The sequence below is a fragment of the Carassius gibelio genome, chromosome B19 (genome assembly GCF_023724105.1).
Source record: "Carassius gibelio isolate Cgi1373 ecotype wild population from Czech Republic chromosome B19, carGib1.2-hapl.c, whole genome shotgun sequence".
Taxonomy (NCBI): domain Eukaryota; kingdom Metazoa; phylum Chordata; class Actinopteri; order Cypriniformes; family Cyprinidae; genus Carassius; species Carassius gibelio.
In genome coordinates this window covers 30,059,962-30,085,012 of record NC_068414.1, presented here as the reverse complement: position 1 = coordinate 30,085,012, position 25,051 = coordinate 30,059,962, and the positions used below count along the sequence as shown (strand labels likewise).

At 36.5% G+C, this 25,051-nt stretch overlaps 1 protein-coding gene across 1 annotated transcript in view; it reads right to left on the bottom strand.

Annotated features, from left to right (window-relative positions):
- Positions 1-23,704, bottom strand: part of LOC127979487 (trafficking protein particle complex subunit 9-like) — a 62,771-nt gene extending 39,067 nt beyond the window's left edge. Inside the window, exon 1 of the mRNA XM_052584989.1 lies at positions 23,619-23,704. The gene's annotated coding sequence lies outside the window, so the exon portion shown is untranslated. The remainder of the gene's footprint in view (positions 1-23,618) is intronic.
- Positions 23,705-25,051: the final 1,347 nt, after the last annotated feature.

The following is a 25,051-nucleotide window of genomic DNA, read 5'->3' as shown; positions in this document are numbered from 1 at the left end:
GATATAGTGTTCCTTACCCCAAGTACCTGGTGCACATAGACACCAACCATAAACTCATCAGGTATGTCTGCAAGCTTGGTATTAATTAACATTTCTAAATAAACAAAACTAAATAGTCATCATTAATGTTCAGATTTTTATTGTCCTGTTTCTCAACCATCTAATTTTTTTTTTTATGAAATTATAGTGAATATAACTATAACTTTATTCTAGAGCTATATATATATATATATATATATATATATATATATATATATATATATATATATATATATATATGTGTGTGTGTGTGTGTGTGTGTAGAAAATTATAAATAAAATATAAAAAGTCAGTACTGTAATCAAAACAAACTTTGAAAAAAAAAGAAAAGAACAGAACAACAACATAACATTTAATAGATAAACCTCTCAAGACCTTTAATTGTTATGAATCAAGAGGCACTCAGAAAGCTCAATCTTTCATTGAGTTGCATTCAAAGTGCTTAAAGGGTGGGGGGGGGGGGTGAAATGCTCGTTTTCACTCAATATCCTGTTAATCTTGAGTACCTATAGAGTAGTACTGCATCCTTCATAACTCCAAAAAGTCTTTAGTTTTATTATATTCATAAAAGAAAGATAGTCTGTACCGATTTTTCCCGGAAAAACGCGACCGGCTGGAGGCGTGACGTGTGGACGGAGCTAAAGAATCACGAGCGCGAGTAGGCTTTTGTGTTGAGAGCGTTTGGAAGCTGTGACATTACCGTGAAAAAAAAAACCATCCAAAACAAACCATGGCTAACAGTCAGATTCAGCGTATATTTATGATCCAGAATCAGATCCAGAGGCTGAAATTTAACAAGAGCAGCATCAGCAACGACGTCTCTATGTGGTATGTACTGAAACTGTAGATATTTGCTTAGCGGTTTTGGAAAATGACTAAGTTCCACTTTGTCGTCTTTTTCTTTTTTTTTTTTTTTTTTTTTTAAGGTGTACATGTGGAAAGTGCAGTTTGATGACAACATCGCATGTTGTTTACTTGATGTTCTTACGCGCTGATAGCTAAGTTAACAACACAGAGATATTTGAAGCAGTTTTACTCACCGCATGCGGTTCCAACACACGATCGTGACCCTTTTTCGTTGGGACTGCATTATGTTTAACAAATAAACGATGTGCAAATCCGGCGTCAAACTGAGCCTTGTTTGTAAAACAAGCATCTTCGAAATGCAGGGAACAAACAAAAACACTTGCACAACTCCGTTGATGCTCTGTAAAAATAAACTCCATCCACTGGTCCCTTAATGCTGTTTTTTTTTTTTTTTTTGGTAATCTGTGCAGGGTTGTCTTGCCCTGGCAACCAAAAACACACTTCTTTTGTGACATTTTGCAACGCTCTCGCTCTGATCAGTGAAGTCTGTTGTGCTCTCAGTGCTGTGCTATACGGGAGCGCGCACTTCCGGCAGAAGTGCCTTAGGACCCATATAACGAAATTCCGCTCCATCTAACGTCACACAGAGCCATACTCGAAAAAAAACTTTCCGAAACTTGTGACAAACCGGAAGGAGTATTTTTGGAACAGAAATACTCCTTCAAACGTACAACTTAATTTTTGAAACTTTGTCCATGTTTAGCATGGGAATCCAACTCTTTAACTCAGTATGCATGAAATAGCATTTCACCCCCCCCTTTAATGTTTTTGTCTTACTTTATATATTTATATATATATATTTTTACATTTAAAAGTATAATTCATTTAAATCAATTTCAACGAATGCTGCCAGCCATACAAATGAAGGTTTACCCAGAATCTGCTTTTTTTATATAAATCACAACAACTAGCAAAATAGTTATTCATATTAATAAATAATTATTAGCATTTAAACCTTCATACTTGACCATTTAGGATCACAACAAGCTGCTAAACTCTGCTTACTTTATTTAAAATAGATGGTTCTGACTTGTCAGTCTACAAAACATTCTCAAAGAACCCCCGGCACAGAATATAACACATTGCCAGCACTGAGATCATGCGTAAACCTTATGGATGATGCCAATGAAATGTGGCTAGACATCAGCATTAATATTTTAAAGAGAGAAATTACTCTGATCGTTTGCTGAGAAGCTCAGTACATTTGTTTTGGCATCAAATATTTAAGAAGCTAAATGCAGTGGTTGACATGCTCATGGAGACAACAGCAATAACACGCGGAGGAACATTACCTGCAGGCACAGATCAATATGCACAAAAGATTACACTTCAGAAAACGGGCTGATATTCAACAGTCATCAGCAACACAAAACACAATTTCTCACTGTGTTTTGTTTGTGATTGCGTGTTTGACAGGCACATACAGTACGTTGACGTGTATTTGCTTTCTGAAACATCTGCTATTGTCACTCTAATGCTTAGTATAGTTATTTGTTTATCGCTACACAGCTAAGGCTGGCTAAATTTGTTTTTGGGACTGCCTAGAATCAGACCATGAAACTAAAAGACACATCAAATGTTAGAATTAAACGTATAACTTTGAGTATTTCCTCAGCCTGAGGCCTTAGATGAGTTTGTTTCTTCATCAGAACAGATTTGGAGAAATGTAGCATCGCATCACTTGCTCACCAATGGATCCTCTAAAGTGAATGGGTGCCGTCAGAATGAGAGTCCAAACAGCTGATAAGAACATCACAATAATCCACAAGTAATCCATATCATTCCAGTCCATCAATTCATGTTTTATGAATTAAAAAGATGCACTTTTGTAAGACACAAATCCATCTTTAAGACATCTTAAATTTAAAACCTAGCTTCCGGGCTAAAATGCGAAAGTCCAAAATCCATAATAACACATCCTCCAGTGAAGAAACCCATCTCCTGTTGTCCTCTCACATCACATCACAAGTCCACATACATATTTGTTCTTAACCTTTTTGGACTGTTTTGTCTTGTAAACAATGTTTAATCTTGTGCATATTTCTCTCCTGATACAGATACAAAGACTTTTTCGCTGGAGAATAGATAGAGGACTCATATTAAAGCTAGAAACAATAGTTTGAAGTTACTTATATCTTAAATTATGGATTTTTTTTATTGCAAACATGCAGTTTTTGCTTCACAAGATGGACTGGAGTAGTGTGGATTACTTGTGTATCATTGTGATGTTTTTATCAGCTGTTTTGACGCTCATTCTGACGGCACCCATTCACTGCAGAGGATCCATTGTTGAGCTGGTGATGTAATGCTATATTCCTCCAATTCTGTTGAAGTCATAAACTCGTCTAAATCTTGTATGTACATTTTCAGCAAATTTACATTTTCAGATGAACTCTTCCTTTAATCAGATGCCACAATTGACCAATCAGAATCCAGCATTCCAGAGAGCCATTTATAAACCTTTAAAATCCTCAGAGCTTTGCTATGTAGTGTATGCTTCTTGTTCTCTGAGGCAAAAATTAGTGTTTTTTGTTTATGGTACAGCATGTGCTCAGATTGTGAGAGTAAACGTGTATCTGTCACTTAGGTTCTCCTTTGGGAGTGTGTGACTAAGAGGTTAACCTTTGTGTGCAAGGAGGCCGTTATTTAGAGAAGCAAAGATGCCCTTGGGTGTGTGTCTGTATGTGTGTGTGCAGATGTGTTGATTTGATCGATCGAGCTGCACACATTGATTATCTCACCTGCTGGATTCAATTAAAAACCTGCACACACAGAAGAGCCACTCCTAACTGAGTATAACGCAGCGACTGGAGATGGAACAGATAGAATCCAAACTACAAATACATCTGACATCTATTAATAGAAGTGCATTAGTCTGTCATTTACAGTCAATAAAACTCAGAGCCATTAACTCGCAACATGATGGCAATAAATTAAAAAGCCCTACGGATTGAAAACTACATGATTTATTGAGGGGGAAAAATGAGATTCTGATGGGCTTGCAGGAGGAAAGCACTCCTGCAAGATCTCCCGAAGTGAAGCAGCAAGTCATTGCTTGGAGACTTGGGGTCTTTGATTGTCTCTCCAATAGCATTCACAGACCCACTGATGCAAATGGGACACAATGGCATGTTTTCTAAGTCACTGCATTGCCTAATTGCACCAAATAAGCATGCAGCAACTTTCAATGCAATGTAATTGCAATGCAACTTTAAGCATGCATTCTAACATTGAACAGAGAGACACTGTCTGAAATGAATGAAAATAAATAAATACATAAAAATATATAAATAATAAATAAATAAATAAATAAAAATATACATTTTGATCAGATGTCTATGTTGGGAGTTCTTGTTCAGATTAAGCAATGAAGTGGCATATTGCAATTAGGCCATAAAGTGATAATTACATACATTGGAAAAAAAAAGTTTCATTCATCCGATAATAATAATAATAATAATAATAATAATAATACTAATAATAAATAGTTTAATGATTCACACACACACACACACACACACACACACACACACACACATATATATATATATATATATATATATATATATATATATATATATATATATATATATAATTTAACTTGAGGCAATGAAAAAAAAAATAGCTTGCGCCAGTAGTGTAGCCAGAAAAGAGACTCTGGGTGTGCATATGAAATTCTGGGTGTGCCACATTTATTGTCAGATTACTTTGCAAAAATATGGGATAGTATTTTTGTCACACTGCTTCCGTCCAACCATACTCCTAGTGTTAATTTGCAGGTCATGTCAAAATGTAGTTAATTGTAAAATGTAATAATTTTCTTCCAAATATGATAATTTTGAACTTTAGCCATTTCATTTTGTTTATTTTTCATTACAATTTATTCACTTTAAATAAATTATAATATATAATTATAGGATTAAAATGAATTGTAGTTGCTCAATATAGATCTTTTTTGTAATGGATAATGTTTTTGTAATGTCTGGGAAGCCAGAATGCGCATGCATCAACAGAAACATTTATTAGCTGAACCCTGTTTTTTTACGTGCCATTTATAGCAAGACATATTACAGATGATATTACAGATGCTTTGTCAGATTTAAGTTGAAGCGCGTGCCGAACCGTGTGCGGTGAACCAAACGGTTTGGGTTTTTTTATTTCAGCAAACCGTGCCATCCCTATTACCTCAATAATCAATCAATTACAGGCCTAAAACAATCATGCCCGAGCAGACGGATATTAGTACATCTCATCACACCGGCACCCGCGTCTAAATCAGTTGTATGGTCTGATTTTCAGTCTAAAACAGTTGTGTCAAGTATAAATGTCTCGTCTGTTTCGGGAGGTGCGCGCGCAGTCAGCGGAGGCTCGCACCTCCCAACTCGCACCGGAGGCTCGCACCTTTTGTTCTCAGATTTTAAAAAATCTTCGCCTTAAAATGCTTCCAAGATCGACTTGTCGACCGCGATCGACGGGTTAGTTACTCCATTTATAGCGACCAACTTTTTTTGAGCAAGCATTGATTATGCGTGACACAGTCTCAATTTGTGGGAGGCATGTATTGGGTTCAAACGCTGTGCGCGCACGCGCTACGCGGGACGGGTGATCAACCTACCTGGCACACCCGTCTAGAATGTGTCCACCTTTGTGTGTGGGTCCATGTACATGCTGAATCGACAGGTAAAAAAAAGCCTCAAGTCCAAATATTAATTTATCACCAATTAACTGTTTGACAAACACTTCCTGCTTCGATGTCCAGATCTGGATTAAAAAAAATCTCAAACATGCTACGAAGTCCCGATCTGAATCAACCGAGTCGCGAACAGGCTCCGAAGTGCCGATCTGAATCAACCGAGTCGCGAACAGGCTCCGAAGTGCCGATCTGAATCAACCGAGTCGCGAACATGCTCCGAAGTGCCGATCTGAATCAACCGAGTCGCGAACAGGCTCCGAAGTGCCGATCTGAATCAACCGAGTCGCTAACAGGCTCCGAAGTGCCGATCTGAATCAACCGAGTCGCGAACATGCTCCGAAGTGCCGATCTGAATCAACCGAGTCGCGAACAGGCTCCGAAGTGCCGATAGAATCAACCAGTGGTGTCAAAAGTACTGGCATTCATTACTCAAGTAGAAGTATAGATACTAGGGTTTAAAAAGACTTTTGTAGAAGTTGAAGTATCAACTCAAGCTTTTTACTCAAGTAAAAGTGTAAAAGTACTGGTTTAAAAAACTACTTAAAGTATAAAAGTAAAAGTAATGTAAGGGGAAAAAAAATGCCATTAAGAACAAAAGCTTAGGCCGTGGCACAGGGGCCTATTGTGTACTACCCCACCTCCTCAAAAAACATTTTTCTAAAGGCCATAGGCCATAATGACTATAATGTTATATTAAAATGTTCATGTTGAAAAATTTGGGATGCACTAGGCTTCCTGTTTCAGCCGCATATATGAAAATACAAAAATGGTGTGCACATCCCAAACATCCAATTAGGACACAGGTGCAAGACAACTAAATGATATAGACAAATAAAGAAGTGAAGTCTGAACACTGAAAACTACTGCTCCAGAGGAATTTAATCAAGCAACGTTTCGACCTTCAGGTCTTCCTCAGCCGCATATATGCCCATTTAAAATGAACGCACTTTAGTACAATGCAAATACATTAAAGGACTAGAGATATGATGACTAGTTGCCAATAAGTATTGTTATAGTGCAAAAAGTCAAAAAACTTCAGAGGCTTGTCATCAATAACTTTTAATGGAATGTTTATGTACATCCATGATTAGCTGCAGGAATCTGCGAGGGCAATGGACAAGAACATTGGTGCAGGCTTAATAACAATTACACTTGTATGGTTGTCTATTTACAGTAAACATTATAGTGCTGTCAAAATGAATGATTAATCCAAGTGATTAATCAAAAACTAAAACTGAAAAAGAAATCATAATCCTGATACTTTCTTGATTGATAGCTTCTTGTATTTGGTACATACGTCTGCTATGTCCAGTGTTGGGGGGTAACGAGTTACAAAGTTGGTATAGCCTACTTATCACAACTTTGTCAATCGCATCGTCAATCGAAAACGCTAATTTATTAAAACATCTCGCTACCGAACTACCTACAGTAGCTTAAATTGTGGAGGACGAAGAAAAAGCACTCATTTGGTAAATGAGCCAGTGAGAAATAATAACTTTTAAGTAGGGTCCAGTGCCTTTTCAATACTTTTAAAACGGTACCGGCTCCTAAACGGTGCCTGAACCGATACTTTAAAAAAAAGAACCACAAAAAAACTATGGATAACTTTAAAGAACATTACAAATATTTTAAATAAATCCATAGCTTGTTGTGCAAGTTGTGCTTCCCTTAATCTAAGGCTAATAAATGTATTTCACAATCTGGGTCATTATTTAATACAAAACCACACATAATGTTTCTACTGTATCTCTGTCACTCACTCTGATATTTAGTTAAGATGAGTGCTGTCTGTCACTGTCTTAAATCAGTTCTGTGAATTACTGTATGGTCATTCTTTATAAAGTAGCAACAATGTCGTTTTTAAAATACAGTACTGTGCAAAAGTATTATGGAAAAATTAGTATTTTCTCCCCAAAAAGGGTTTTAAGCCAGTTATTTATATCTTTTGCTGTAGTGTGTCAGTTGGAAATATCAGTTTGCCATTAATTTTAATAATAATCTAGTGCGATTTTGAATGCACAAGCAGTCTGACAACGGCAAAATTAATGTTTGGAAATGTAAACTGATATTTTATACTGACACACTACAGCAAAATATATAAATAACTGTCCGAACACCATTCTTTTAAGTGAAAATACTAAAGTGTCTAAGACTTTTGCACAGTAGTGTATGTATAAAGTCCGTATGATTAAATAAAGTATATTTAAGTAAGTGTAATCAAAGTATGTGTTCGTTCATATGTGTTAAGGGCTAGATTTTCGCTGGAGGAAACGGCTGTGGTGTGATGAGCGAAAACTTTACAGATGAGAAACCGACTGCTACCTCGTGACCTTTTGTAAACTGTATTCATGACAAAGAACTGCACAAATATGGATATTCTAACAATCTATCGATAAAGACACACCTTGTGTCCTCTGTTTGTTTAAGTGCGCATGCGGTGCTCCGCTCGCGGTCTGCGCCTCTGCGGATTGAAGAGCGCGCTGAAAGACGGGAGGAGACCGGTCTGACGCTGGTTTCATGTGAAATTTAAGCAGACTGACTCTGAGGCGATCGGATACCGTTTCCATACCCAACCCTACTTTTAAGAAATATATTTTTTGATAAACGAACCCAAAACTGTCTATGTCCAGGCTGGACTGTGATGTGATTTGTGTCACATGCAGGTGCGATGGATTGCGTACAGACCAATAGGGTGTCGGAATGGTATATGTTTATACTTCTCATCCAACCACAATCAAATTCACTCCATCCGGATGGCGCGATTTATCTGGATAGTTTTTTTTTTTTTTTTTTTTTATTAATGATGACAAGCCGGAATGTAAACAAGCCGAAATGAAACAGCAGTAACGAAGCTATTTTTAAAATGTAAGGAGTAGAAAGTACAGATACTTGCCTGAAAATGTAAGGAGTAGAAGTAAAAAGTCGGCTGAAAAATAATCACTCAAGTAAAGTATAGATACCCCAAATTTCTACTTAAGTACAGTAACGAAGTATTTGTACTTCGTTACTTGACACCTCTGGAATCAACCGAGTCGCTAACAGGCTCCGAAGTCCCGATCTGAATCAACCGAGTCGCGAACATGGTCCGAAGTCCCGATCTGAATCAACCGAGTCGCGAACAGGCTCCGAAGTGCCGATCTGAATCAACCGAGTCGCGAACAGGCTCCGAAGTGCCGATCTGAATCAACCGAGTCGCGAACAGGCTCCGAAGTGCCGATCTGAATCAACCGAGTCGCGAACAGGCTCCGAAGTGCCGATCTGAATCAACCGTGTCGCGAAAAATATATATATATATATATATTCTAAGTAAACAATAGCCCAAGTTTAGTAAACATTTTTTATTGAGACTATAAAAAATAATTCTGCATCTATTTTGAGGTGTGCCAACTGCCACTGTGGGTGGCACAGGCACACCCTGGCACACGCCACTGGCTTGCGCTAAGTGAAAGTTATTTATATTTCATTGGCTCAAGTAAAAAATATAGATAGATAGATAGATAGATAGATAGATAGATAGATAGATAGATAGATAGATAGATAGATAGATAGATAGATAGATAGATAGATAGATAGATAGATAGATTAGATTACACTTTTTAATTATTTAGAATTCGTTTTGATTTTTATATTTAATTATAATTTAATTAAAGCTTCTTTCATTGTGTTTTTGACATTTTTCATTGTGTTTTAAGTTATAATTGTTATTTTTTTCTGGATTTAGTTTAAAATATTTGGATAAATCACAAGTTAAATAAAAACAGTTTATATATATAAGTAACAGAGTTTTTTTAGTTTGTTCTTTTTCATGGTTTTAAGTTTCTTTTTAGTTAACTACAGCATAATAATATGGGATTATAATCCCACATAATAACCCTGATTCCCATGTAGAACAAATGAGTAATTTTCAAGATCTAATTTTCAGTTCAGATGCTGCTTTCCGAAGTGTTCACACTGACAGTGATCTGCAGTGGAAAGAGTGTCAGTGTAAAAGCACTTTTAGAAGGAAACTGTTATGTCGGCAGCAGACAGCTAGACAGATTTTCACATCGAGACCTTGATGTCTTTGAGGACCTGTTGACAGGTAGTGTTGATGAACGGAGGGTGAAACACAGCTCCTGGAATATTCAACCGAACAGCTGACGTGCCTTCCCCTCACCCGCTGATATCAGAACCACTGATCGATCCAGCCGGCCAACCAATGAGAGAGAGCGAGAACAGTGCAGATAATGGACCCCCGGGTGCAGATTGGTGGATTTAATTATGCAGGACGATATTTCAGCTGTTCAGAGTGGTCAACGACGATCACATGATCTGTCAGCTCTGTAACAGATGATCGATGCCCTCTTCCAGCTGACTTCCAAGACTGCAGCAGAGTCTTCAATAACCGATTCATAAACAAGCAAATCAAATGATCAAATCTAACTATAGCTGGTGAAAGCATTCTGAAAATACAGCAAATGAGAACTGCATGAGCGCCTGTGTGTGTGTGTGTGTGTGTGTGTGTCTCTCTGATGGAGTAGAGTGACTCCCGCTGAGGTAACAGGTATTATCTAATGAGGCCAATTACTCTCATTCAATCTCTGATTAATTAAATATCATTTACTCACAGTAGCGGAGTCGAGCTCCACGAAGTCTAGAGAACCGAAAAGGCAGATGCAATGATAATTTCAGTCTATAATGATTGCCGATAGTTCATTTAGTAATAGTTACTAAAATAATCACACACTACTACAAGTAATAAATCGTTTAGCTTAATTTTAATATAAAAATGTTAACATTTCGAATGCATGATGATAATAATAATAATAATAATAATAATAATAATAGCAGCAGCTAGTATCTAGTAGTAATATAAAATGTATTTATATATAATTTGTTTATATAATAATCATAATAATAAATATTATTATATAATTTCTTTATATAATTATATTATTAATAAGTATTATTAGTAGTAGTTATAGTAGTAGTAATAGTAGTATTACTATTATTATTATATAAATTATATAATAATAATAATAATAATAATAATAATAATAAAAATAATAATAAATTATTATTTTTATTATGATTGTATAAAGAAATACTATATAAATGATTATTATTATTATTATTATTATTATTATTATTATTATTATTATAAAATTTATTTCTTTCTTTATATGTCTTTTATTTTCTTGTATTTTTGCTATACAAGCAGCAATATTTCAGGCAATGCTTAGGCTAAATTTAAGTTAAAACCTTAAAAAAAATAGGAGAGAATTATGTCCAATAATTATATAAAACAATATTCTTACAACAATTTTAACTTTAATTCTGATATTTGATAGAAAATCTATATATAAACTATTCTTCTTCTTCTTCTTCTTCTTCTTCTTCTTCTTATTATTATTATTATTATTAATCTTATAGTATAATAATAATAATAACAATAATAATGGTTTTATTAAATATATTGTTATTGTTATAGTTTTTATTACTACTATTGTTAATAATAATAATAATAATAATAATAATAAGGAGAAGAATATGGAGAATATTAATAATTAAAAATTATTATTTTAATTATTATTATCAAGCAGTTATAAATATAACAGAAAAACTGTATCAGTTATTTATATATATATATATATATATATATATATATAAACTTTTCATATCAATATGTACTATCGACAGTAATAGAAATGCTAGCATCATAAGCTGAATGCTTCTGCAGCAATAGTTCATCATGCTTTTTCATGAGAAAGCGGGACAGAGAGTGATTTGAAGATGCCTCTAATAAGTGCAACCACACAGAGAATGAAAGTGCGGCTGTGAAAGGCAGTGGGAGGTTGGTAAGAGCTTTTCAAGAGGCTGCTCTTCCAGCGTCTGATGCCCAGGCTGACAGATGGCAGAGCGGCCTGGCTCTAGCGCACTCACTGGGGAAAGACATGTGTACACGGTCCTCACAGCCTGATCCACAACCGCAACTTTCACTCCGGCTCTACAACTTACAGCTGCTGGCCTTAATGCCACCCCTGTCCCAGAATTCCCTCTTCTGCTGACTCGACAGCCATGCTAATGAACATCTCCTTGATTCTCGAAGTTAGTTTTCACCGACTCTAATTATGCCTGGAAAGTGTCACTGGAAAAACGCTATAAAAAACATATTTATCCACCAGCGCTGGCTATTTTCAGCTCTTGTGCGAGTGGGTTGATCATTAGCTTGCCATGCTAAGGCGTTGAAGATGTGACTATGATGTCTCCGTGCCCTGCTGAGATGCATAAATCAAAGGGTTCGGGGGGGTATCTGGAGCCGCCCGTCACTTTGACGGATGGGTGCTGTGGGCGGAGCCAAGACTGATTTATCTGCTCGTTTTCCTGCACTGTTACTCTGGCAGTGTCCATCAGAACAGAGCCAGAGCAAAGCAGCTGAAGGACTATTTCTATTTCCTTAAACAGTGTACATATACAATTTTCTATTTCACATAAATGCCATTCTTTTGACTTTTCTATTCACAAAATAATCCTGAGAACAATAGAAAAATAGAAAAAAGTTTAACTTCACTGACGTTGTTGCAATGCACTCTGGGATTTTGCCTTTGAATCTCCTTAAAGTAGTGTCTAGTCAGGCAGCACACAAGGCAATAAAGAGCTGAAACAATGAATGCTATAATGAAATACAGTTATTAAATATCTATCAGAAATTATTGCCAACAGGTGGATTAATCATATAAAGTCATGATTTAATTCACTTTGCAAAATGAATAAATCTCTTGCACAGCTATTGTTCAGGTGATTTATGTTTTATACATGAGTTTTCATAATTCGTACAGAGCTGTTTTAATCATTTATGACGCGCGTTTCATAAATATGCTGCGCATAGAGCTGATGATGTCATAATACTGAATCACAACACAAGTGATAAAAAAATCAGCTCAGATTATGAGATTCAAGTCGTAAAACAAATGCATCATCTGAATCAATCTTAGCCTGCTCGACTTTCACAATGTGGCATATAAGTGTGTTTCTCCCATTCTCTGTATCTTTCTCTCGCTCTCTAAACCTCGTATTAAAACACTTTGTTTTTTCTCTCGCATTCTAAATGAAACAGCCTCTCCATTGATTTCCTAGGAGGAAACAACAGTCTCCCCCGAGGCTGCTTTTTCATCCTTAAAAGACAAATTACCTGACATTTCTAAACTTAACACAGTTGTGTGTGTGGCTACAGGCCTCTGGTATCGTTCTTATTTGTTTAAGCCTTAATTTGCTTCGTAAGTGTGTATATGTCCTAATGTGTGTGTCCTCAACAGACCCTCAAATCATGGGGAAGAATGCTCTAACTTATTATCATTACTGCATCTTCATTAATTCAATTTATTCAGTTATTATTCTGAATACAATGTAGAATTATTCTATAAAGTCCACCCTGCTACTAAACTGTAAAAATGGCTCATTTAAAAACCATTGGCTCATTAACATGTGACCCGCCCACATTCATCTGTTCAAAAGTCAGCAACCTGATTGCTACCATGCAGATTCTGGCCAATCACAACAGAGCTCATTTACATAGATACGTCTTAAAAGCGCTAGTCTGCAGCAAACATAGATTGAAATTGCAGAGTGGAAGATTTGCCAGGGAAGATTTGCTTGTTTGACCTCTGATCTGTGTGATTAGTGGACAGTGGTCCTAAATGCGAACCCCTTCTCACTGTAAACACAAGCACAGCTGTTGGAATCACACTCAGAGCACTGTAAACAGTAAAATGCCTGCCTGGAGGAGGTTTAACGTCCATTTGTTTGGATCTGTAATAACTGTAAAGCTTTTTAAAGCACCGTTCGTTCGCGCAGATCAATAGTATCATCACTGGAGCCTGCCACATACTTAAGGCCATGATCGTACTGTTTAAAGCTGTTAGTGAGGTGGAGAGAGATTGATGATAACTTGTTTGAGCATCAGATGGCTCACCCACGGACCGCCCACTGTCTCATAAACGCAGGGCACAACAGTGAACGCCCAGATTTTCAGCAGTCTTAGCGCCAAAGTTTTCCCCAATTCATTTTCTCAACAGGGATTTCAAACATGTTTTCAGTGTTTTTATGAAATATACAAAAACAACCAATAGTTATTAAAAGAAAATGAGGTAGAAATGCTACAAATAAATACAAAATAATAAAATAAAATACTATATATTACTATATAATAATTATTATATAATAATGGATGAACATATTAAAAAGAGGAGTCCATAAAAATACAGCCCAATCCACTGCGTTAATATGATGTACTTTTTCTATATTGATTCTTACAAGTGTTTCTGGATTACAAATCGTGTTAAATATGTAGTTGAAGGAAATCACTGTAGTTTTAACAAAACATACAAAAAAAAAAAAGGTTTAGGTGACTGTTACAAAGATTTCTATTTTTAATAAATGCTGTTCTTTTTAACTTCTTATTCATAAAAAAAAATCCTGAAAAAAGTACTGCAGCTTCCAAAAAAGACAAAGCACAACTGTCTCCAGTATTGATAATGAATCTCTGAAGGTGACACTGAAGACTGCAGTAATGGCTGATGTCATTCTTTGCATGACAGGAATAAATTATATTAAAATACACTCCAATTGAAAACTGTTATTTTAGAATATTTCATAATTTTACTGTACACACACACATACACACACTTGAATGTTGATGTACAATAAATGTAGCCATGTCAGTCATATATTTGTTATTATTGAAAAAGCTGACAGACTTTAGAGTTTATCTGTTTATCAGATTATCTTTTTATTTTCATTGTGAAAACCACACTTGAGTTATTAACATAACTAAGAAACCAACCTAAAATATAGGTTTCAAAGTACACATCCCACTTCTTTGAATGCAACAGTCACACACATAATAATAGGCATGATTGTTCCATTAGAGATGTGGATTAGGAAAGGAATGACAGCACACTTGCAGTACTGACAGGAAGAGTATCAGGACCAGAAGGCAAATGTCAGGTTTATATGATAGGGTCAAACAGGTGACCATGTTTGACCGGCCACTGGTGCCCTTCTGATGTCAGAGGTGCCGCCCAGTGGAAGAGAGATGATGCGTCTGATTGGTGCTGACAGCTGTCCGTCACTCACAGGGTAAAGGGTTAATGCAGGAGAAGAGCAGGGAGGAGGGAAAATCAAGTGCTCCACACGGAGTCTGACTGTTGCTATGTGACAGCAAGAGCTCATTTCAGCTTTTCAGCAAGTGCTGAATCTTATTTTTAGAAAGATGACACACACACACACACACACACTCACACTGTATGTCATTACATACAGCTATTTCTCTCTCTTTCTCTGTATTGAAAGTGGCAGAACCACAGACTACACACACCATCATGATTCATTTATATGCATGTGTATGAACTAATACATCTTCTTTAAAGCATTTCTGATATAACTTCTCAATTATTAAACTGTGTGCATAACTCATTCTGCAAAAACAGCCACATAGAAACACTCTGGACACCCACAACTGCAAAACAAAAACACCCTGATCACCCCAGCAACCTCATGCGCACAAAACACACAACACTGCAACTGCAAAGAACACCTTAGCAATTGCATAGCAACACCCTGGCAACCACTCATAAAATTTCAACCATGTGGATGTGACTTTCCACCACACTCTCACAGAAGTGTATGTGATTGTTTATCTTGTGTGTCATTAAGTGGGTGACTCTCTGCAGGGGGAGATCCACTCCGAGTCTCCTTACAGAGTCAACACACGCCGCTTAATCAATGCTGTCATTTACATACCACAGCAGAAACACTGTGTGTGTGTGTGTGGGGGGGGGGGGGGGGGTATGCATGTGTGTGTGTGTGTGTGTGTGTGTGTGTGTGTGCAGATATTTGTTCAGGATTTATTCTGTAGTCAAGAATGATGAGGTTCTTGAGATTGGAATACTTTTTTCGAAATCTAGATAGAACTATAGAATGATAGATAGAATATAATATAGAATGGCAGAGGGAGAGAAAGACAAGATAAAAGATAGGATGGACAGATTAACAGAATCAAAGAAAAAATGGAAGAAAGAGCAGGACGGATAGACAGAACACAGACAGAATGACAAAATCACAGATAGAATGAGTGATTGATGGATGGATGATGTTTCTGGCCTATTCAGCCCATCCAAAATAATGACAAAAATCTTCGTGTTTTCATCTATACTTTCACTCTACTGTCAAGAGTCTCATTCTCACTTATGGGATGGATACACTTTTTCCCACTCCTGTGTTGAGAGAAATGTTCTTTTGACTCCTCCAGCGTCCTGCCATCTGAGTAAACGCTCATCTTTCCATTTGATGGAAGCCCTTCATTCCAGATGTGTACAGATGACAGCTTTTCACTCCAGCTATACGTCGCCTCTTCCATCTTTCAGCCTCCTGTGTTTCCAAGCCCTCTCTATCTTATTGGTGGATGCTTTTCACATGAGCAAGACTTACAGTATACTTAAATTTGCTTAGTGGAGATATGGGCTGTTTAATCATATCAAGTCTTCCTAGCACTTCCTCATGAAAAATTCATCTTAAGATACTTAGCAGAAATCACAGCTAAGACTATTGCTTTATTTATATATATAAATAATAATAATAATAATAATAATAAAAGCACAGAGGACAGAGGTCTCCCTGTTCATCCTTTGCTCTGATTGAGTGTCTTGTCCTGGTTTAAGGGGCATAGCTAATTGCATTGAAAACAAATTTGAGTATCGCCAGCTGGGTTCACGTTCTCCTGTCAGTCATTTAGGAAGATGATTATGATGACAATAATTATTTAATAATACTCGCCCTCTTTTCTTTCCTCTGCATCATCACTCCATCTTTGTTCTCTTAGCCAGACTCATCCATTCTGGTTCTGTTGGATATTCTGGTTTTTGGAACCAGACTCATTGTTTCCCTCTGGTATTTTGCTTAGGTGTTTAGAGTATTTTCGTCAAAAAATTATGCTGTAATAAGAGACGAGATCTGAGAGTCAGAAAACACTCTGTAGATGCTTGTAAAGTCTGACAAGACACAAAAATCTCACCACAGCTCAACTATTAAATGCTTGTGTTGTTCTTTTTTTGTCCAAAAGACCTGAGCTCAAAGAAGCAGCCCACAGGAGCAATGTTTCTAGCTGTTGTTTTTTTTTTTTTTTTACATCAAAACAGAATCAACAGAGTTGTTGTGCATCTGTTGTTGTGAACATTTTAAGATGCCCCGTTCATGCATTTCTAACAAAATGTAAAAAGGTCTCAACAGGGCCTGCATCTCAATTTGTACTTCATCTACACAGCACAATTTACTACCAGTATACTACCCTATATTTCCCAGTTATTACATTTGCAAAGTTCAAATTCTAAACAATGAATTTCCGGGCCTGGAAATCAAAAACAAAATGTATCTTCTCACTGCAAAACGAAACTAAACGAAACTAAAAGGAAACAAAACAAAGTAAAACAAAACAAAAGACAAACAAAAAACATTAAAATAATACAAATCTAATATTTAAAAACAAATAAAAACAACTATATAAAATCAAAATTTTTAAATATTAAAATAAAATAGATAACTAAACTAAACTAAAATAATAAACTAAACTAAACTAAACTAAAATAAAATAAAGAGATGGAAGGACAAGAGTAAAACTCTAGGATGGGTATTAATTGACTAAAATACTGTACTATACTGCCTTCCATTACTTTGGTTGCCTTCAGGTTTAGAAGCTTTAATCATCACCTGCTGAGAGCAAATAAGACAGTGAGGCTCCTCTGTGTAATTATCATGTACGTACGTCTGCGCAGACGACCTAATGATTTCACACCCTAGTGAGCAGAAACCCTTTCACTCAAAAGACCTGCTGACCACACTAATGCAGACATGCAATACGACTCTATGAAAGTCTGTTACACACGGGGGACGGGGCACAGTCAAACAACGAGAATGCACAATTAGACAGGGACCTATTGTTACATCAACATGGGTAAAAGATTGCAGAGATGTTGACTGGACGAGGCACATCACTGTTGTTGATTATCAGACGTAGAAATGCAATAACAGTTTCCCATTTAAAAACATCAAAAATGAGCTAGCTGTACCGAATTAGCTACCTTTTTTAATCCTACAGCTCAAAAGAGCTTGTTTAGGAATTGTACAGCGTGTCAAAAACATGACAATGCTGTGCCACGCCAACACAATAGAACTACAAGGATCAAATACGCCTGTATTGTGTTGAGCTGTTCCCCTCAAGTACACACGCATTTATTAACATTATAAAGCGTACACAAAGTTGCTGGTAGCATCTAATTTATGTCAAAACCATAGGAGAATGCAGTCTTTATGCTGCACTGCAGTCCGATACACACACCATGGAGAGAGAGAGACTTTCTTATTTGCGATAAGGATGTAGATTTAAATGTGAACATCATTAATCCTTGACTGCAAACCCTGACCTTTCTTAAGAAGAAAGAAAGAAAGAAAGAAAGAAAGAAAGAAAGAAAGAAAGAAAGAAAGAAAGAAAGAAAGAAAGAAAGAAAGAAAGAAAGAAAGAAAGAAAGAAAGAAAGAAAGAAAGGAACATTTTTAACCAATGAAGCATGACAGGTCACACAGCAGCCAATAAAATGCAGAACGTAGCACATATCAGCCAATGAAATGCAAGACAGGTCACATATCAGCCAATGAAATGCAAGACAGGTCACACAGCAGCCAATGAAATGCAGGACGCAGCACAAAGCAACCACTTACACGCAAGACAGGGAATGAGCTACACAAAAAAGAAGGTAAAGGTGTTTATGGACCTGATTTTTTATCAATGTCAAAATATTTTGTTTTAAAGTCATACACCTGGTGCAATGCAACGCAAGGTGCAGCGCAAGTGTGTTTGTTAGTTTCGGTCTGGCGCTGTTCACATTTTCCTGTCCAGTGCCACGTATTTTAATTTGCAAATGCATTTGTGCCCATTTGTGCGTAAGGAACTGAAAATTGACTGCGCCACAGACCAACACAAACCTGGTCTAAAGTGTTCCTGCAGTGTGAAGTCGGATATGCAAATATTCCATGTACAAGTCGCACCTGAGTATAAGTCGCATCAGTCCAAAAATACGTCAAGACGAGGGAAAACCATATATAAGTCGCACTGGACTATAAGTCGCATTTATTTAGAACCAAGAACCAAGAGAAAACATTACCGTCTCCAGCCGCGAGAGCTGGTGGCTGTAGACGGTAATGTTTTCTCTTAGTTCATTTCTCTCGGTTCATATCAAATTAATTTTGATAAATAAGTCGCAACTGACTATAAGTCGCAGGACCAGCCAAACTATGAAAAAAGTGTGACTTATAGTCTGGAAAATACGGTAGTGTCCATTATCCAAATACAGAGCAGCCAGTGACCTCTAGGATAATACAGAGGAGCCCATGAGTGTCTGCACTCTCCACAATCTGCTGATTTCTTAGGAACTAACAAACAAGCATCCAAACACTTACAGGTACAGACACGAACACACAGAGAGGCATAAATCAGCAGCTGAAACGGATGGTGCTGCGCAAATGAACAGAATCATCTGAATCCTCTACGGTTCCCATGGTAACGCAGAATGCCGCAGAGTACCTGTCTTTACCTACAGCAAATAGATTCAAGTATGGAAATGAATAAAACACTAGATTACAGCTCTGACACTAATCGAATCTCTCGCTGTGCTGATGAGATTCCAAAAGTATTCCACACTAAAGGTATCGAGCATTTAAAAAAAAAAAAAAAACATTTAGCATCCTGCAGCTCGCTGATTAAAGTGTTCCAGGGCTTTTTTTAGTGGCTCTTTACAAATAATGCATGCTCTCTCTTCACAATTCAATCAAACACTCTTCATTTAACAAATAATTACGATAATCTATCCATCGGCCCATCCAAAAATAAGCTTGAGGTTCGTTTCCTCATTGCTTTCTGCCTCTATCCCATCCAAGAAAGACAAAAAAGACCAAAAATAAAATTATAATAATTATAATAAAAACTATAAAATACTATATTTATTTTATTTAATAATAAATAAAAAAAATCACTTGTATTTTTTCCCTCACTTTTTCAATACTTTTCATTACAAATCATAATATATAAGAAATGGAGAAATGTTTGGGGACAAAATAAATAAAAAAATAAAAATAATAATAAAGTGTGAGTGACTAATTTGAGTAAAAAAAGTATATATTTTAAGAGTATAAGCATTTATCTGGCAGGAATGATAGATTGTTTTAATCATCTCGGTCACATCGATGTGATTTTACAGCTGTGATGACTATGATTATCAGGATTATGATTTATAAATGCAGTATATAGCAAGATTGTCTGATCTGAGTTCAGAAGGGGTTGAGAGTTAAATAAATGAAAAAATTAGAGAACCATAACCATACGAACCACAGCCAAGCTCTAGAAATAGCAGGCTTTAAAAGTTTGACAAAGTTTTTGTCTTTACTATTTAATAATCCACCATCTAAAATGCAATGACCCGCTAAAGGTCTTCTCGTAAAATATACGTCCATTTAAGACAAGCGATGTATCAGCCTTCAGAGCAGATTTATTTAGTTCAAACAGCACAGTGGAGTTTTTAACCGCAGAAGAACTCCAGCAGCTCTCAGCAGATCTCAATGTCTTTGAGAGTATCTGGACTGGAAGACAAGCAGGTGCAGAAAGAGCCGTCAGACGTTCTGAAGCTCAGATGGGCTTTTAATCAAGAGTTCAGCAGTTTTCACATCTCTGATAAATGCATGTGAGAGGCAGTTCTGATAGGTCCATTAAAGCATTAAAGAGCGCTGACCGCATTTAATAGCTAAATAAATGCCGCTGGTTATGGGAAAGAATTTTAATGGCTCTTCTACTGCTCTCGTGTGTTTGAACGTCTCTGATATTACTGTATGTGTGTGTGCAGGGTTCAGAAAAAACACTCAATAAAAAACAAATGCAAGTTAAAACTGGCTTTAACCTGTATATATAAACTGCAACATAATGCATATTTTAAATTGTGCTTAGTAACAAGTTTTGCTTAAAAAATAAATAAATCCATGTCAATCCTACCTGTACGCTTGAGGTGCAAAACTGAGTCGCTTGGTAATGGGTGGCCATCTAGTATACAATGCTGTAATTCAACCTGCACTGTCTCAAAAATATCTAAGAAATAATTACTTTACAAATATATATATATATTTGTAATACGTTTCATTATAAATCATAATATTTAAGGAGTGAAGAAATTCTTTTGAGGCAAAATAACTAACTAAATAAATAGAAAAATAAAGAATGATAATCAAATTAGAGTAATAAATTGAATAAAATAAAATAAAATATATACTGTATGGAGTGGAGAAATTGTTTTGGGCAAAAATATAAAAATAAATAATAAAATAAATATAAATACTGCTAAATATAAATATATATAAATAAAGAGAGCAATTTGAGTGAAATGAATGAATATTAATTAAATAATTAATAAATAAATAAACAAACAAACAAATACATATATAATAGCGAGGGAGATAATTAGAACTCTAGAAATAAATAACAATATATAAAAAAACAAAGCTGAAAAACATAAAATATAATACTGTCTTAGTACTTTGTTTGTCTGCTTTTGCTATAATGAACAATAACCTGATCAGACTTTCCAGAATTATTTGAGAATATTCCATAGAGCACGAACATCCTAAAACTTTCTATTAATTTTCAGATTGAAATTTAATTTTGAATCAAACACATCCAATGTGGACTCATACTGCATAAACAGCAAAAAATACTTGTCTTAAATAAATTTTTATGGCTGGTACATTTTCTCAATTTATCCACTACTGGCAGGTGAAACAAAACATTAAATCACACTAATACCCAACAAAACAGGCCTGGCGTAATGACAGATAAATGAGGCACTTGTGCTCTGACAGCCTCTTGGACACAAGCGTAACACTGAGGAAGGCAGAAGAGACGATCACCGTGTGATATGAAACATGTTTCATGTCACGGTCTGGTCATCTCAGATGAGTCCTCCAACATTTATGAGCTCATAAATATGCATTAATGTTATGCAGGTCTGCAGGCTTGAATAAACATGATCACGTGGCTGCTGACCCCCAGACAACAAGAAGAAAAGTGAAGAGGCACGACTGCAGATCCAGAAGTACAGATAAATATAGACACAAGTTTGAGCTTTGATCTCTGAGTGCCATCGGGAGACAGACAGAGAAAGAGCGGGTTACAACACACATACAACTCCCATGATGCTTTGCAACGAATCCACACAGTGATCACACACACACTTGTCACTTTCCAATCTATTTGGCTCTGCATCTACCTCTGTTCTTGTACCCAGAACTACTGTAGAAATTGCAAAACATCTCAATTAAAACTTTACAGGAGACACTATAACCTGTCTACCTTAATAGCACACAATAAAGCAAATTTGCACTTCTGTACTTCATAAAAACCATTCACTGTTTAACTTTAAAAACTTTGTTGTGTGATATATGCAATATATAAGTTGGGACCATGCAATTAAATCAGATTGTGATGGTATAAAAACTGCATGAAATTAGACTAAAACATGTTCTCAAAAGGAGTTTTTGGTGGAAAAATGGAAAAGGCACATTCACATATACAGTGGGGCTCGAAAGTTTGGGCACCCCTTGCAGAATCTGGGAAAATATGAGTAATTTTCAAAAAATAAGAGAGATCATACTAAATGCATGTTATTTTTTTATTTATTACTGTCCTGCGTAAGATATTGTACATAAAAGATATTAACATTTAGTCCACAAGACAAAAAAAAAAATGCTGAAATTATTAAAATAACCCCCTCAAAAGTTTGGGAACCCTTGGTTCTTAGTACTGTGTGTGGTCACCTGATGATCCTTGACTGTCTTTCTGTTTTGTGATGGTTGTGCATCTTCTCAGACTGAGGACATTTGAGGGACTCAAACACAACTATTTAGAAAGACTCAAACATTCACTGATGCTCCAGAAGGAAACAAGATGCATTAAGAGCTGGGGGGTAAAAACTTTTGAAATTTGAAGATCAAGGTAAATTGTACTTAATTTGTGTCCCGGGAAACATACAAGTATCTTCTGTTGCTTACGAAAGGCAGAACTAAATGGAAAAAAAACTATATTTCAACAAAATAAGACAAATTTGGCCATCTTCATCGTGTTCAATGCAGCTCTTAATGCATCTTGTTTCCTTCTGGAGCATCAGTGAATGTTTGAATCTTTTTAAATAGTTGTGTTTGAGTCCCTCAAATGTCCTCAGTCTGAGAAGATGTATCTCAAAATCATAAAGTCACTGCTGGAAAGGGTTCAAATATGCAAAGATGCTGGAAAACTGAAGAATCTGCAGGACCTTAAAGATTTTTCTGAAGAACGCTGCTCAGTTTAACTGTCCAGAACAAACAAGGGACTCATGCACAACCATCACAAAACAGAAAGACAGTCGAGGATCATCAGGTAACAGAACACAGTACTAAGAACCAAGGGTTCCCAAACTTTTGAGTGGGGTCATTTTAATAATTTCAGCATTTTTTTGTCTTGTGGACTAAATGTTAATATCTTTTATGTACAATATCTTACTCAGGACAGTACTAAATAAAATATAACATGCATTTAGTATGATCTCTCTTATTTTTTGAAAATGACTCTCATTTTCACAGATTCTGCAAGGGGTGCCCAAACTTTCGAGCCCCACTGTATGTCTTTAAAAAAAGGCATTTTTCGAGAAACATTTAGAAAATCTCTTTAATGAAACCCGTAAAACATGCCCATCTAATGCATGCCTACAATTATAAAACGGCACAAAGAACACAAAAACCTCATCCTGCACGAACGGCCTCCAACACACATTTCTCCTCGATTACAAATGCAAATAAGAAACATGAACAGAGACCAGTCTTACATCCACCGCTGGAGACAAATAACCTCTGAGTGTGAATATATTTGAATATCTGTATTCATGAAGCTAGGGACGGAGAGAGGAGAGTGTTCTTACCCCGCTGTAGAGGAGCCAGCTGCAGATGTTCTAGTATGAGCTGCTTGAGGACGCCCTCCACGCTGACCTCCACGTGACGCTGGAGGGACGAGTGCACATTTGGTCAAGGAAAATGTGGCCTATCGGTATCACCCAAAACTGATGCATATTTGATCAGAACGTCCTATGATTTGCTGCCTCACTGGCCTTTAGCATGTTCAGAACAATAATGCCACTCTGTGTTTTCTGCGTTAAATCAGCCAAGCTGATGAGCGTGTAGAAGGGGGTGAAATATTTGCACACAGCGACACTAATAACAGCGTTGAAAACAAAAGCTCATTACGTAACAGCAGTGATGCTATCAGAAGCCTGACTGCGAGCAGTGTAATGATGCTGAGCGCTGCGCTGACTCTGAGAGATGGCCTTCTTCTGAACTGAACCGTGCAAGTGTACTCTGGGATCTGGTAGAGAGGAAGAGATTCCTATTGGCGGATATGGACAGCAATAATAATAAAAACTAACTGGAATAGTTGACCAAAAATGAAAATTGAAAGGAGGGATGCTGATAAACTGTCAATGGATAGAGGTAATATGCGATATTTATACTATGGGATTGATTACTTGATTATGGTCCACCTGTGTTGGTTAGGCTAAGTATCTGACGCGCTCCTCCCGAATCTTATTAATAAAATTACATTTAGTGAGGACTGACATACTATGAAGGTTACAGACTATGTGGCAGTGACATATCTCCTTATAATCTATCCAATGTGTTCACACGCAGATCTATTTGTGTTTATGGTTGGTTGACTGGCTCAGTATGAACTTGGACACGTCCCTCATCTGGTACTCTTCATATCATTGTGATTTTACCCGTGCAAGAACGCCGATGCTTCTACACATCCAATCAGTCATGCTAATGCCATGAACATCACCACTCGGGACTGTGTCTCTTGATTATTTATTATTTTAGGGGTTTATTATTTTGTAAGTGTCACTGAGCCTCACCAGGGGCAAGCGACTCTTGAAGAGAAGAAATGCTTGTCTTCACGGGAGCGTTTAAACGCTATTAAAATGAGGGACGTTCGGAGCTCGTGTCAGTCTCCTGAGATAAACGGGAGATGATGAATGGCACTGGATGATGCGTAAGAAACCTGAGTGTCTGATTGGCTGCTGGGATTTTGTCAGTTTGGTGGATAGAAGATGGGATTGGTGAGTTACCGTGCTGCTCTTTTTTGAAAATGTAAAAACACTAACACAAAAAACATTTTCATAGCTACACCATAGATTTTAACGAAGCAAATTACAATTACTAATGGCGACACTGAGCCCTAAACTACATGTAAAAATACCATTTATATACCATTATGTTTTTTCATTTGAGGGCATCTTCATGTGTGCCCAAAGGGAGGTTCTGTCAGATTCACTTCTTAGGACAAATTTGTCCTCATACT